At 38.3% G+C, this 14,974-nt stretch overlaps 1 long non-coding RNA gene across 3 annotated transcripts in view; it reads left to right on the top strand.

Moving 5' to 3' along the window:
- Positions 1-2,178: 2,178 nt before the first annotated feature.
- The window catches only part of LOC131829697 (uncharacterized), a 90,339-nt gene continuing 77,543 nt past the window's right edge, over positions 2,179-14,974 (top strand). The window contains exon 1 of one of the 3 annotated variants that reach the window (XR_009352958.1): positions 2,179-2,459. This is a non-coding gene — a long non-coding RNA (uncharacterized LOC131829697). The remainder of the gene's footprint in view (positions 2,460-14,974) is intronic. The other 2 variants (XR_009352959.1, XR_009352960.1) reach the window with 2 other exon arrangements.

Below are 14,974 nucleotides of genomic sequence, written 5' to 3'. Positions count from 1 at the left end.
AGCTCTTCATTCTGGCAGCGCTGCCTCAGCTGAAGATCGTCGTCGACAAGCTGGCAGCCCAGAAGCGAAGAGAGACTTCGTCCCTGGAGATAAAACCTGCTCGTTTTCAACAACCAAAATTCTGAGAGAGGGTCTTCTGGGGAAGAGCCATTTGTAGCGACAACCTCTTTTTAGAATTTTAACTTGCTTGCCTCCTGCTAGCTAACTCCTTTCTGTTGGGAAAGGATGTGAAAAGTCTCATTTAATTTCAGCCTCAAACATAATTCTAAAGGATCAGACTAGCTCACCTCACCTGTCACTCATCAAGAGACACGTCAGAAACAAAACCTCCATTCCAAGGAGGTGGGAAGTGAAAGGACAGGTTTCAAGAAAGCCAGAAGAATTAGCATGATGGTTGTGTTTGCCTTAAGCATGCATATGCAGCCTCTATGAACAGCAACATGATTTTTAATCAAATGCTTATGATGTAACCTCCCTGAAATCAGGAAAATTCAGGGACTTGGCAGGCAACTGGGGAAAGAGGCACCCAATGCAACACTACTTCAAACCACACTCTGCTTCGGAGCTAGCTACTCCAGATGTTTTTCTTTTGTCTTCATTTAAGTTTCCCTAAATACAATGTCTTACTAGCAGCCAAGGCAGCAAAATATACAACATATTAATTAATAGCAAGATGCTTAGCTAAGCAATTCTGTCTCTGAGTATGTGATTATATTTTTAGAGATTTTTTTTTTTCTTTTACCTTTCTTCTGTGAGATTTTACTAGAGGAATAAGTAAGGGGCTATCAGGAACCCATAAAATCTTCTGTGGCTGTAGCACGATTACTCCTACTCAAGCAGTAAGAAATAAGCTATACTGCTTACTCTTAACCATACTGGTTCTAGATGTTACATCAGTTATGAATTCACGACAAAACCAAGTTGTCCTGGGAATGACAACCACAACTCACAACGAGCAATTAGAGGTGCAAAGGGGTTTCTCGCCATTACAGACCAGCTTAATTTAAACTTCTTTTTCTTTTTTTAAGATTTATTTATTTATTTATTTGACAGATCACAAGTAGGCAGAGAGGGAGGCAGAGAGAGAGAGAGAGAGAGAGAGAGGAGGAAGCAGGCTCCCTGCTGAGCAGAGAGCCCAATTCGGAACTCGATCCCAGGACCCTGAGATCATGACCTGAGCTGAAGGCAGAGGTTTTAACCCCTTGAGCCACCCAGGCGCCCCCAGACCAGCTTAATTTAAAAAATTAAAAGTTAAATTAGTCTTTTCTGCCTGTTCAGAGATCCTTGAACTTCCTATTATCAGCAGAACATGTTGCCACACCTGCTCTGCCAATCCCCAGCCCCAGATCCAATCCAACCATCAACTTTCTCAGCTTCTGCTTCCAGGCAGCTGAGCATGGATACGGAAAAATCCCGTAACTCTGTGTACTGGCACCACACCAAATCTATGTTCTCCAACATCAGCCGGACCCTCAGTGCTGCTGGCAGTCCTTTCATTTGTCCCCAGTCAGCTCCGTTTCAGATTTCCCCTACAGCTGTTCCGAATTGTCAACATACTCCACGATCTCCTCAGTGTAAGTAGCTGCCCTTGTCCATCTATCAGACAAAATAGCGGTCCTCTCTTTCCCCTCCCCCTGCAGCCTGAGCTGTGGGAGTATCGTCCTTTCTCTACTCCCGCTCCCCTTTCCTCCTTAATTCCATCGGGGAATTAGCTGATCCCCAGAGCTAACACTTGTAGAGAATATTGGATACCTTCTCCTCAGACATCTTCTGGGGCTTCAGTCACTTCCCCTAACCCTTTGGGGTCTTTAATCCGCTGCTTTCTGCTCTCTGCCTTCCACTCTTTGATCTATGAATTTGCTCAATGTCTGCCTTATCACCACACACACACTTGCGTGCACCTAACAAATGTGCACACAACGCACGTGCACACATCCCCACTCACAACATTTTAATCATTTCAGCCTTTCACTCATGCTGCAAATTGCCTTGTATAGCAATTATCTGTTTACATGACAGTTTTCAACTGGTCCAGCGGTTTTTAATCATTGTTGTGTCACGGATTCCTTTGAGAATCTGATTAAAGCAATAGACCTTTTCCCTGAAGACGCGCACCCCCTCACCACTTGTACATGCAATACCAGGTCATTCACTGACCCACACAGGGAACATTATTACTTCCGCTCATCAATACTTCTAGCTCTACTCGTCTCCCAGGCACGCTGGAGAGCCACACTCCCTTCCTGACTTGAGATTAGTCACTGCTTTGGCCAATGAAATGCAAGTGGAAGCGACGTTTGCTAAGCTTTAAGAGGCTGCCCTGGATGTGCCGGGCTTGCTTTTTACTCTGCACCTTAACGGCTGTGTTCCCGGTCATGACTGCCGGGTCAGCGAGGGTCCTGGAGTGAGGAGCACGCCGAGCAGAGCACGTGGCCGACGGCAATGGACAGATGGAGTGGGTGAGAGAGAAATCTAGTTGTTCGAAGTGGCTGCAATTGGGGATGGTTGATTACTGTACTGCAACCCAGGCTCTGCGGCTTGACAGCGGAGCATTCTCCATTGGATATGAAATCACCTAAGTCAGAAAGATTCTTTCCAGTGGAGCATAAATTACCCTCCTTCCTGTTCCTAACCAACGCGCTCCTTTCACTGCCTGTTTCTGCACTACTAGTTCTGCCTGCCGGCAACATTCTTTCCCCCAGGGCTCCTCATCCTTTGGACCTCAAGTTAGGTGTTGCCTCCTTGGAGAGCCTCTTTTTGACTTCCTTCCCACCCCCTCCAGCCCATTACCATCATTCGCATCACCCATTTCTGTCTTTCACGGAACATGTCACAGCCTATGGGGATCTTAGCTATTGTCTGTCCCTCAGGTTCTGAATTCACAACATCTGCATTCTTGCTATCAGCAATGAGGCATAAATAACTAATGCCAACCAACTTGAGCCCCACATGAACTTAAGGGAATGCATTCAAAATATGGACTGCTTTCATTTGTTTCATATAATGATAAAAATAGTATCATAAATGTTCAGCTCCTACTTTACACTTTCCTAAACTGCGTTAATAGAAGAGAAAGCTCTAACTAAAAATGCTGGACAGACATCCAAATGTTTGGATGCACATCAAGAACAAACCACTGAACCTTGGTAATTACCCAGTCACCATTAAGAGGTCAGCTTGACATTTTGGGCTCTTTTCAGATAGTTGTGGCCAACAGCACTAACAACCTTTGGTCCCAACCCAGTTAAATAGTAGTTTTTGTAATTCATCAGTATACTTTTGTTTTGTTTGCTCCTTTTTTCCCTTTTACTCAGGACCTGCACCAAATGATCTTACTACACAGTGATAGTAAGAATTAGTCCTCAGGTTTCGGAAAGTATCGAGTAGCTAAACTTTTGTTATGTATCCAGAGATATAGGTAGAATATCTTGTCACAGAGTAAATAATTCATACATGTTCAATGAATTAGTGAATACATTTAGTATGAAATTACAAAGTTTTTGTTTTACTTGCTTTTATTATATGTAACTAATACCATACAAGACAACTATTCTAATTCTAAAACCCCAGGGGTGCCTGGTTGGGTCAATGGGTTAAAGCCTCTGCCTCACGTCGTCGTGATCCCTGGGTCCTGGGATCAAGCCCCGAAGCAAGCCCCACAGAGAGCCCTGCATCAGGTTGTCTGCTCATCAGGGAACCTGCTTCCTCCTCTCTCTCTCTCTGCCTCTCTGCCTGCTTGTGATCTCTGTCTTTCAAATAATTAAATAAAATCTTAAAAAAAAAAATTTTAGCCTTGTTTCACCTAAATACAAAACATGTTTTAAAATGTTAAAAATACAAAATTTAGTTAATATATAATTTTTCTATTTTTATTGCTTTTATGAAATGTGTTAAGCAGTCTTAACATTTGATAAGAGACTTAGAAATTGCAATGTTATCCTTCCAGCATACAACAGATTCTGAAAAACAGTCATTAGAAATCTAAATCTTGTCAGATCTCAATCTCATAAGCAAAAATTTTCTGAACCTTCTGAATTAATTGTCTGAATAAGATAAATTTAGTCCTGATGAGAACAACTGAATAAAATGTTTTACAATTGCTAAAAAATAAGCTTAGTTTAGAAATAAAAATAAACTTAGTTTAATTTTGTTCTTTCATAAACCATTTTATGTTTCCTTTGAATTTCCCATGTGGCAGTGTGCATTGCATAATAGTATCCCTTAAAACATGGAGCACATCCATTACCCTATCTCTTATGTAACATGTAATTGGCATGTGATAGCTACATTTTTCTATTTATAATTTTACAAAAATCCACATGGGTAACTTAAAAATAAGATGAGTTTTGGGGTTTTTTTTTAGATGAGACTGAATATCTCTGCTCTCTGAATTGTTTCCTATCAACTAATTTTTAAAAGGGAGATTGTCATCTGCCACCCCATTTTAAGTGAATATGGATAATCAGATGAGGTTTATGGTCTTTAAAATGAGACACACATCCAGTGTGTGTTTGCACACACATTTGAACACATATAAAGAGATTTTTTTTTTTTTTAATTGCTTTGCAAACAAGCCCGGTCCTTTCTCAATTCCTCATCACTACATTCAGCCTTCAGAAAAATTTTACAAAAGCTTCTTTTTTGTTCTACTGGGACATTTCAACCAAACACATAAATTCCACAGAAATAGTTGCTATAGAAATGCAAAGGGGATAAACAAGAATGAATTATGCAATCAAAAATTGCAACTGAAGTAGGGCAGTAGCAAGGTTTATGTTTAATAATGCTGACTGTATTTATTCTTGACTTTATATATACTCCAAATTGAATGTTCTGAGTCCTAAATTGGAAGGTCCTTTACTACTTAAAATAACACATCTTAATGAAAATATTTTAGCAGGCATTCCAGATTAGGAAATCAGTATATACCAAGCCAAAAATAGTTAAATTTAATGAATAATGAATTCAAGTGATGCCAATTACTCTCCTTTATTTCACACAAAATGGTCTTTATATGAAATGAAAGAAAGAGAGGTTTCCTCCACAAGTTCTGCAGACACCTTGGCTCTGAAGCATAAATGCTTCTTCAGGTTTCTACATGTCTTTCATTTATTTTGCTAAGGGGCTTATTTTGAAATAATGCTCTATAACAGCACTTAAGATTTTCCATTAGGTTTATTGAAGTAAAAAATCATAAGTTAAATCTCCTAAAAAAAATTTGTTTCTGTTTTTTACTTGTTTAGGGATTATATTCTAAAAGCTAAATTACTAACCAGGCATCTGGTAAATGTGACTGTGGCTATTAAGCTCTTCTAGTCTTTGATCTTGCTAATTAAGTTTTATACAACTTTAGAGAAAAAAGTTCTATCAATCATCTTATTTAGACGTAGTTTTAGGGAAAAAGTTTACTTCAGCAGACTAATACAACCTGTGTTCTAAAACCAAAATAATCCTGTTAAAAGTGTATAACAGTGACACACCCATTCATGTTATAAAATTTAACTCCACATTACCAACAAAATCCATAGAATCAGCTTAAGGTAAAGAAAGCAGGGAAGGAGGAATGAGAGGGGAATCATCTCAGAAAATATAGAAAAGTCACCGATACCTTTCTCTCTGAAAATATTGACCTTTACAGTTTCTGTAAGCCTTCTATTTTATACTGCTTTAGCAAAATGATAATCAAAATTATATCTGAATAGCATCTTTCTGTGTTTGGAAGAGTGGAGGAGCACAGGTTGTAGTCTTGGATAGGCAAGCGTTCCAAGCCAAGTTCCAATATGTACCGTGGACCTTGGTCAAGATTTAACACCTTCAGTCTGTTTATTCATCCATAAAATCATGAGGCATTTATCCCACAATGATTTGAATTTTACATCAAAGCTGTATTAAAATTATCCTGATGAAGGTCACCAATACCCTCTTAAATTTAAAATTAGAACTCTTTGCAATATTTGACTCTAATATTTAATAATTCTTTGAACTGTTTTTTCTTCAAAATGGACTAGCCTTTTGCTACCATTTTGCTTCCCTTCTGGGAGTTTGCCCTTTCTGGGAGTATTCTCTTTTATGCATTCTACTCTTAATTAGATGGTCTCTGTACTCTTCTCCCTCTCAGTAGTCATCCCAACAAATTCCATCCACCACTGCTCCTTCCCATGGCTTCAGCCATCACCTATACCTTGATGATTGTCTTGTATGTTCCTCCTTTTGAGACCTCTGCCCTTGGCTCTTAGCCTCCATATTACTACTGCCTATTGGACAACTTCACTGGATTGTTCTATTGGTACCATTCAAAACTTCCACCCACTTAGACATAGAGAGCTAGAACTCATCCCACAGCCCTTGCTGTCCCTTTTGCTCAAATCTCCTCAGTCTCCAGAAGCTTACCGAGTCTACCTCTTTACTATGTATTCTGATTCTGCCACTGCCTCAGTTCATTTTCTCATGTTTCAATCAATGGAAGAGACTCTACTTTCTTCAGAGTCGTTGAAATGCTGTAACAGAGAACATTTGTAACAAGTGTGGTAACAAAAATCTCTGGCTTAGCACAATAAAATTTTCTCCCTGCTCATGTCACAATCCAATTCAAGGTGTAGGGCAAGATTATGCTCTGTTGACTAATCAGGATTCCTCCATCCAGCGGCCACACCACCTCCTTATGGCGTGGAGTCCTGGCTCAGACCTTTGTACGTGGCAGGCAGGTAAGGAAGAGAGTGGTGTTGTTATGAGCCTAGTCTATGTACAGTGGTGGATCATGAACAGAATAAATGAAATTAGAACTTCTATTCCAAAAGGGGAATAATGGGAATTACAGTATTCACTGGCCTATTGCAATTCTGAAATCCTGCTTGGTAGGTTTTATTAAAGCCCTTATCCTAGGGAGAAGGTGAGTTATTTAATTAAGCTTTAATTCTGCTACTTGGGAACAATTCTCTTTCCCTCTTTACTCCTTGGACTCAGCTTTTAGGAGTTCTTATTGTGTATTTACTCCCTTTGGTAACAGCTGAAATGAGTGTTACCAAAAGTCTGAGAACCCAAAATGTGATTTTACAGCTCAGCCAGTGAGTTTTTTAGTCTGATATTTTGGATTTCTTGACAATAAAATTTTCATCAAAAACATGCTAGGCTTCTGTTGCATTTGCTCCAATCTGTAAGTCTCAGGTCTTTCTCTTCCCTCCCTCTCCTTAACAGCTACTTTTATTATGGTTTCATATCACAAGGCTTCACTCTTAATCAGATCCTTGACCTAAAACTAATTCATGATAACCAACTAAAAAGTTTTACCTGACTTTCATGGCTCTATTTAGGATCTGGAGGCAGTTGGCTTCCCAACCACTTTTTACCCCAAGTCTTTGACTGTCTATTGTTTTCTGGTCAGCTTGAAAACTGAGTAACCCTGTCTGAACACATCTCTTTTTTGAAACACCTTACCAGAGGAAGCCAACACACTGATGAACATGACCTAAAACAAGGGTTCTCAAAGTATGGTTTACACAAACCTAGGAATCCTGGAGATTCTTTTAGTGGATCCACAAGTCAAAACTACTTTTATAAAAACTCTAAGAGGTTGTTTGCCTTTTTCACAGTGTTGACAACACTTGCACAGATGCCACACCAGCAGTGGTGGGTGAAACTGCTGGTGCCTTAGCACAAATCAAGGCACTTTCAGCAAACTGCATCACTGTATCATTGGACTTTGGGTCCTATTTGTCACCATAAACTTGCTGCAAAAAAACCCAAAAAACAAAAAACAAAACAAACAAACAAACAAACAAAAAAACACCTTTCACTTAAGAATGCCCCTGCTGAAACAGGAAAAATTATTCACTTTATTAAATCTCAACCCTCGAGTACAAGTCTTTTCAATATTCTGTGGGATCAAAAGGAAAGAACACGTAAAGCGCTTCTGCTGCATACCAAAATACAATGGTTGTCTTGGAGGAAAAGCAATGTGTGATTGTTTGAGTTGCAAACTGAACTCATCTCTTTTTCATGGGACACCATTTTTACTTGAGAGAACAAGTGATAAACAAAATATGGTTATTCAGACTTGGGTATTTGGCAGTCATTTTCTTGAAAATAAATGAAGTGAGCCTGTCACTTGAAGGCGAACAACCTGACAGTATCTGTTGCCAATGATAAAACTCAAGCTTTCAAGTAAGAATTAGAATTTTGGAAAAATCATCTCTGACACCATGCGCCTGACAGTTCTGAATCTTTAAAGACTTTTCTGAAGATATCAGTACTGATATTAACAAATGTGATTTTTAGAAATATTATATAATGAGGTGTGTCAATGTGTAAATCAGTGAAACAATATTTTCTAAGAAACCGATGAAAGATATCACAAAATCATTCATGGGTAAAAAAATCCCTTTGAAGTACAGTAAACTAATAGATTTTAATGTAATAATGTGCAAAAAGTTCCTTGATATGATTTCAGAATCCACATTGTAATCAATTTAAATTATCACCTATTTTGAATTATTACAAAAACTATCCATAGTTATTTGAAAAGGCTATTCAAATACTCTGACAAAAGAAGATTGCCCTTCTCACAGAAAATATGTCCACATCTGTGTCAGGCCACGTTTTCCTCATATCATAACAGAGCAAATGGGAAGGCAAATGAGAATCTCTATGCCTATTAAACTGGACAGTATAGAGTTTTACAAAAAATGTGAAACATTGTCATCCTTTAATAAAGTGCTTTTGAAAATTATTTATTTTAACATAATGGATTTATGATTATTTTCAGCTCATTAGTATCTTTAACTTCTCAGTTTTCATGTGGTAATTTTTCCTAAATATAGCTCATAAACAAAATCTTTTTGTAATTCTCAGTAGTTTTTAAAAAGATAAATCAGTCCCAAGAAGAAAGTTTTTGAGAATCACAGGCCTAGAGAAAGGATCAGCAAACAAGTGCCCACAGGTAAAATCCAGCTGTTTTGCCTGTTTTGTAAACAAATTTTACTGGAACAAAGGCTACCCATTTGCTTACATATTGTCATGGCTGCCTTCATGCTATATCAGCAGAGTTGAATATGTGCAACAAAGATGATAGTGCTCTCAGAGCCCAAAATATTTACAATTTTGACCTTTACAAAAAAGCCAATTGCTGATCTCTGCCTTGAGCTTTGGTTCTCAAGCTTGGCTGCATATCAGAACTACCTGGAAAACTGTTAAAATGCTACTAATGATCTTCCCCTTCTCCAACACATACACACACGTTAAGTCAGAATCTCTGGGGGTGGGGACAGAGCATAGATAGTTTTTACAGTTCTTCAAGTGATTCTAATATGTACCCACGGTTAAGAATCACTGTCCTAAAGCTATAAGATTTTCAAGTATAAATCATGCCTTCTGGATTCCCAGACAACATCCAAGGTTCTTCCCATTCATGACCATATTTTCAGCTTCTAATATCACAGTCCTCGCTGCCCACTGGCAAACACTAAATCAGTGCCACATTTGTTGTTATACCGGTACCCCACTGGTAGGTACAAATTTCAAAATCAGTTAGGATAAGCTATCTGCTGTAGCAAACACTTCTCAAATTTCAAAGACTAACACAATAAAGGTTTATTTCTCAAGCAAATCATGGTGCAATATGCTTTGGTAGGGGTCTCTGCTCCACAAAGGAACCCAGCTGCTTCTAGCTAGAGACTCTACCATTCCTCAGGGCCTCAGAGTACATTGCTGGATCCTCCTACATCTAGCCAGGTGAGGAGAAAAAGAGAATGGAAGATTGAGTGAGAGGTGTTTTATGGGCCATGCCTGGAGAAGGTATTAGTAACTCCTCTTGGCCAGAACTTAGTCTTCCTGGTCACAAGTAAGTGCAAAGAAGGTGCAAAACATAGCCAACCTTTCTGCCAAAGAGGTTAAGCAAAATCGTTTTGGTGAACTAGCTTATCCCTGTGGCAACTGCTTCCTTACCAGTCTTAAAGTCCAGTGCTGTGAAGTACCTTCAGGACCCCTGTGATAGGTAGAATGGCCTCTAGACTCCCTCCTTTATTTTTTACTGCTAATTTGATATATCCAATTTAGTACTTAGCTCACTGACTTCATCTGCCCCTTCCTCTGCTTTTAACAGATTTGGAGAGAAATTCCTAGCAAAAAGACTAAGAGTTTGTTCTTTCATGCATTCATTCTCTGAAAATAAGTTCGTCGTGACACAGACTTCATCAGAACTTAATTCTGTGGGAAGGTGTTCAGTATCACAAAAACAACAAAATAGGAAAAACAGACAAGCTTCTAAACATCTTTTGCAGTATCTTTCCTGGGATGGATCTCCTATTCATTTCAAAGAGCTTCTTTCCTGAAGAAATGCAAAACAGGAAGGAAGTCTGAGAAGCCTACATAATGACAATCCTACCGAAGAGGATTACCATGAAACTTATATTCTGCATGTTTCTCTTTCAGTGAATTTCTCCAGTTTACTCAAATTTCATGAAGGTGTATAGCGCCTATAATTTCAGCACATACCTATAGCCAATAACCCTTCAGGGGGCTGTTTGTATGAATCCTTTCATTTGGATGGATTTATTTCATCTGCCTATATAAGAACTGGAAGAAAAACTCAGACTTTTAAAATATTCTGAGTATAGAATATTAAACTTATATTGTGAAACAGTTTTGTTGTGGATTAGGGTTGAGTTTTTCTTGAAAAAGACACTGGTCAGCTTCATGCACTGACACATTTTTCTGGTAGAGTCAAGCACTCCATGCAAGATTCACATTCTATTTAATTAAGTGGACAAGGATCTTCCTCATCAATTACTCAATTTCCTTGCATCTGGATAGTATAGGTTCACCACAATGAACATTAATATATTTTACTCAGTAATATAACTGTAATATAGGAATTGTGACCTGCTAATTGATTTACCATTTATAGAGAATATTTTGATAAACTATAGTCACTATTGCAGAGCCATTCTGCAGAGCCAAATTCTAATGGACTTTCAACCATTTCTTGAACTATTTTGCACCTACTATGTATAAAGGCAGATAAGAAACACCTGTGGAATAATTATCATTTGGTGGATTGAGTCAAATTTATTCTAACCATAGACACATAATTTTCAATATGAGTCCTAAATGTCAGTACATCAAGTTTCTCTGAACATCATCCCTTATCTTTTATTAAAACCTCTCATTCAGAATCTGGAAGACATTGAATTCCTACTGGCCCCTGTGGTTTAGTGTTCTTGCACACTAGATATTAATAGTAATTAGCTATTGGGGCACCTGGGTCGCTCAGTCATTAAGCATCAGGCTCCCTGCTCCTTGCTCCCTCTCCCTCTTCTACTAACCCTACTTGTGTTCCCTCTCTCGCTATGTCTCGCTCTGTCAAATAAATAAATTTAATCTTTAAAAAAAAATAGTAATTAGCTGTTGTCCTCATCCTCACCTCTCAACACAGTATCAGTTTTCCAGTGGCCATTGATTCTGTACTAGGAGCTCTAAACTGCTAACCACAGTGGTAGAGAGTAACCATGGAATTCTCCTTCTCGGAGGATAAGAGGTCTTTCTACCCTTTAGTCAGTGATCATTAAAGCCAACTAATACATTGTTAAGCTTAACAAATCACAATGCCTGTAGGGACCCATTGGGACTTCGCCACTGAAACTGCAACAGTGAAGTCACAATTATCCAGCAATTAGGTTTACAGCTGTATTCACCTTTTAATAGTCCAGTCTACAAAAATGTGCCCACACTTCTTTCTGTTGAACTTAATCTGGAAGGTTTATAAAGCCTTCATTTTTATGTAGGTTTCTGAAACCAAGGAAGCAATTGCATCTGAATGAAGTAATGACAAATTTTATGAAGCAGAAAAAACAATTTTTTCCACCTAACATAAGCCTTATTTTAAAAAAATGGGGTATTTCCAAGTTATATTTCCAAATGGAATATGCTCTGAGCCATCATAAAAATCTGGCTGCCAGAAAAGTATCTAGTTTAGTAAATATGAACATGGATACCTAATGTTTTAGGAATGCTTTCAAATATAGGTAACAAACAGCCTAACTAGAGTGACTTTTTTTCTTAAATTAGGGAGTTATTTTTCCCCCTACAGTGAGAAATCCAATTACTAATGCTTGATTGGTTCAGCAGAGCAGTCATGCCAAAGACTGAGATTTCCTTGATCTTCCTCATTATTACAAAAAAAAAAAAAAAAAAGACTGCTGCACCTTCTATAAATACATCCTCTTTCCCCCAAGCAGGAAGATGGGCCAGCAAGAAGGGATGGTGCCAATACGTTTTAATAGGTAAAATCCAATTTTAACGGAAAGATCCCAGAACATGTTTGTATCTCTTTGGCCAGAATTTTGTCCCACAGTCACTGCTGGCCTAAAAGTGGCAAGAGAGAAGATAACACAGATAAAAAGGAAAGCAGCTTCTTACATTCAGAAACTGGCCTAACACAGCCAGACGTTAGCAGTGTTAAGAGCTAATGCATCACTCACAATAGGCCTTGATATTCTACAGTTGATCATAAATAAGCTTCTAAATCACCACCAATGCCTGTGACGAAGAAAGACAAAACTATTCCATAACTTCTTTAAGCACAGAAACAAGGTCATTGTGCAAACCATAGAAATACCAAACATCCCCATGTACTGGCTAATATGGAAACTTGCTGCTGTTTTCCCAACTGCCGCTTTGGGCTTACTTTACTTTTCCCATCTTATACACAGGATTTTTAAAAATGTCCAGTCTTAGTCCGGACTTAAGTCTTAGTCCAGTTGGGTACTGGGTGTCTCAGTCAGATAAGTGGCCAACTCTTGATTTCAGCTCAGGTTATGATCTCAAGGTCCTCAGACAGAGCCCCATATTGGGCTCTGCACTCAGTTTGGAGTCTGCTTCTCTCCTTCCTCTCCCTCTGCCCCTCCTCATGCTATCTCTTTCTCTCTCTCAAATAAATCTTTTTTAAAAAATGTCTAATCATAGAATTATCCCCAACTATGGATAACATCCAAATGAGGGCAAAGCCACTTCCTTAAACCATCCCCCCAAGTCATTTCACATTTGTCTTGATCCTGTGATAAGTCCTTCAAAAACTTCTGAAATGTCTCACATTGCCCAATGAAATTCTCCCTTCCTTGCACCCAGGAATAAATCTAGCTTGTCCAGTCATAGGTATGTGTTCCTGGTGGGCTTTCCCTGGACGGCACTGAGAGATTAGGTCAACTAAACAAGTGTATTCACCACACCTTTGTTTCATTCTAGTATATTTTCAGTTAAGATGCTATAGCTTGATATGCCATGCTTCGAGATCCTTAATTAAGAAAGAGAACTGGGGTACAGTGAACTGAGCATGGGATGAATAATTAAGAGATAAGGATTCTAGTCTGTTTTGTCCAGTTAATTAGTAAAGTGACCCCAGGTAAGTCATTAGAGTACGGGAAAGCGACTGACCTCACAATAGTCTAATGAACCAGTTAACATTAACCATGTTTGAGAGATGGCAAAACCAATGTTCCAAGAGGTTGAGTACATTTTCCTATTTACTTTCGGTAAGTGACAGAACTAGGATTTGAACAAGGGTTCTAACTCTAAAGTCTAGAGGTTCTCCACCTTCTTCCTCTGTGAACCAACCAAATTGTTGAACTAGAGCTTTAAAGGTCCTTTCCATTCAACATTCTAAGACTTTGAGTGATGTGTCATAATATTTGCATTGACTCTTTTTTAATCCCATCTGATCTGTAGGTGAAAGGTACAGGAATAATGTGAGATGATGTATGTTTATAGAGTTCTGAATTTAAGCAAGCCCTTTTTTAAAGGGCATAAATCATAAATTTGATCTACCATTTGAAGTTCCAAGTCGAATCAATTTTCAGTTCCTTTTAAGTCAAAATAGGACCACTTCACTTAAGGAACTGTGAGACCCAGTACAAAAAGGGCTGAGAACAGCAAAGCAGGAAATGAGAAAAAGCAGGAAAGCAAATAAGCATGTTCCTTTTTTATATTCAGATCTCAACTTTAACACCTTAACATTTACATATTCATGTGGCATACCTTTACAAATCAGTAATAGACAAATACAAGAAAATATAATCACATAATTGAATAAGGACAAAGTAAAATCATATGCATTTTAGTATTACTGATTTAATAAAAAAATTTTTAATAGAAATAATCGAGGCTTTGGGAAAATAAACACTGAAGGACTGGAAGAAGTGATGTCCTTTTGTACTTGCTTTTGAAAGGCAATTTGAGATATATATCCAACAGTTCTAATATTTTTACATATCACATTTGACCCATAATTTACTTTGAACAAAACCACAGAAGTATGCAAAGAGTTAGCCACAAAAATGTCTGTGGAAGTACGATGTATAATTGAAGAAAATTAGTAAAAAGTTAAAAGGTTAATGATAGAAGATTGATTAAATTGGGGTTTATTCATGCAATGGAAGTCTTTGGATGTTAAAAATATAAAGGAAAAACGATATGGACAAACATGAAAAACACATTGCTAGGCGGATAAATGTAAATTCCAGATGTGTGATTGTGTTGTTTTAAATAGATGTAGATACAAGAGTGATTATGGATTAAGTATTTATGTGCCCCAAAACTCACCCATCGAAATCTAATTCTCCATGTGATGGTATTTGGGAGGTAATCAGGTCATGAGGGTGGAGTCTTCATGAATGGGATTAACCCAACTTTAAGAAGTGGCCAGAGGACTAGTGCGCTCCTTCCACCCCTGTGAAGATATAATGAGAACTCAGCAGTCTGCAACCCGGAAGGGAGCCCTCACCAGAACCCAACCACACTGGAACGTTGATCTTGAAATTCCAGCCTTCAGAGCTACAGGAAATAAACATCCGTTTTTACAGCCACCTGGTCATTGGTACTTTTTATAGCTGCCAAAACTGAGTAAAATGGTATAAATGAATTTTTAAAAGACTCGAAGATATCCAGTAATTATCTCTGACTGATAGGATTACCGGTAGTTTTGTCT

The sequence above is a fragment of the Mustela lutreola genome, chromosome 1 (assembly GCF_030435805.1).
Source record: "Mustela lutreola isolate mMusLut2 chromosome 1, mMusLut2.pri, whole genome shotgun sequence".
NCBI classification, from domain to species: Eukaryota; Metazoa; Chordata; class Mammalia; order Carnivora; family Mustelidae; genus Mustela; species Mustela lutreola.
The sequence above is the reverse complement of the archived record's forward strand: the minus strand, read 5'-3'. Positions and strand labels throughout refer to the sequence as shown.